This window comes from Benincasa hispida, chromosome 3 (genome assembly GCF_009727055.1).
Source record: "Benincasa hispida cultivar B227 chromosome 3, ASM972705v1, whole genome shotgun sequence".
Lineage (NCBI taxonomy): Eukaryota > Viridiplantae > Streptophyta > Magnoliopsida > Cucurbitales > Cucurbitaceae > Benincasa > Benincasa hispida.
This window is the reverse complement of record NC_052351.1, coordinates 36,622,665-36,624,504: the sequence shown is the minus strand read 5'-3', so window position 1 is coordinate 36,624,504 and position 1,840 is coordinate 36,622,665.

The following is a 1,840-nucleotide window of genomic DNA, read 5'->3' as shown; positions in this document are numbered from 1 at the left end:
TATAAAGGGTTGTACATAAGTCGAAACTTCAACCCTGTACAAGTGAAATCTCGCTAATTTTGTGATGAGGATCTCGCTCTAGAAGGAAATCTCGCTAGAAATGTGGGTTGAATCTCGTTAATTTTGTGATGAATATCTCGCTCTAGAAGGAAATCTCGCTAGAAATATCGAGTGTTGAAATGCAGAGCACACACATGGGTAGACTTGCATCGTGGCAAAATGAGAAGTATGAGCTAAGAGCAAGATCGTTGAGAGTGAGATCAGCGAGATCGTTGAGAGCGAGATCATTGAGATCAAGACCAACGAGATCATTGAGAGCAAAATTTTGAGCGAGAAAGTGGGATAGAGCGAGATTGGAGAGAGCAATACTAGTGAAAAAGTTGGAGAGAGCGAGATTTTGAGCGAGAAAGTGGGAGAGAGCGAGATCATTGAGAGCAAGACCAACGAGATCATTGAGATCAAGACCAACGAGATCATTGAGAGCAAGATTTTGAGCGAGACAGTGGGAGAGAGCGAGAAAGAACCAGCGAACCGACAAGTTGGAGGAGAGCGTACGATTTTGATCTGAGGAAAGTGGAGAGAAACGAGAGTGGAGAGAGCGAGAGCAGCCCTCATGAGTGAGGAATCCTCTTCAAATGGACGAAATCTCGCTACATAATTTGTGAATGAGGATCTCGCTACTAGAGGAAATCTCCTAGAAATGTAGGAATCTCGCTATATTAAGATCCTCATGAGAGCGAGATGCCTCATTATTATTTTTTTTTTTTCATCGCAAAATTTGATTGTTCTATTTAAACCTTACATTTTCACCATAATATATTTTAAATTGCTATTACCATAAACCACACGTGACTGCTCGCCATACTTACTTTTCAACTAACACGATTCTAATAATTTAATTTCAACTCTTGTAATTAGATGAGTGTGTGTAAATTAATCATAATACAACTTCTCTTATTAACATGCTAGACACCAACTCTCATTCCAACAGATACTTCTTCACCTCTTCTTATATCATAACAATCCCACTCATCCTTTTTTTTATGCCCAGTATGTCGTTTCTCAGCACTCTTTCCCCACTTCATTACTTCACTGTTCAGTATTTCCACTGTCCTTTCTCCACTAAAAAAAGGTATGGTTTTTTGTTGGTTATTCTTTAGTTCAAGTTGTAGTTATTTTTTTTGTTGGTGATAGCTTCTGTCTTAAGTTTAATTTTTATTTATTTTAATTTCTAATATACTTCATTATTTTGTGTTTCTTGTGGGGTCAAACTATTGCAGCAAAATCATTCCTCAATTAGTTTGAAAGAGGCTCCCTTGTTTACTTTTTGGGTTCAAAGCTATCTCCCTTTTTTTGTTAGGACTTATATTTTTTATTTTTTTTTAATGAAATATGTTATTTGTTAATTGTTTAGTCACATTTTTTTGAAATTTACTAGTTCACAATTTTTTTTTATTTAAATGGTTGGCGACAAATTAATATTTTTTTAAATCTGATACTTCCAAATTTTTTATGAATTATGGGTGAAATTAGTAGCTATTATGTTAATTTTTTTATCTATATAAGTTCAATATTCTGGAGTGAAATAGGTTAGCTCATGAGGGATCTCGCTTATTACGAGAAAGGATCATCTCGCCTCTTCATAAGCGAGATCCGCCCTTATGAGCGAGACCTCATGTGGGAATAACACCATAAAATACTACTATAACCCAATATTATTCCATACCGTCGCTTGACAGTTAAGTTCGTGTTGCTATTCTTTCTTAATCATGGAAACATAATCCGCCAAAAACCATAACCCTTGTTAGAATAACTGTTCGTGTAATCCCTTGTCCTATAA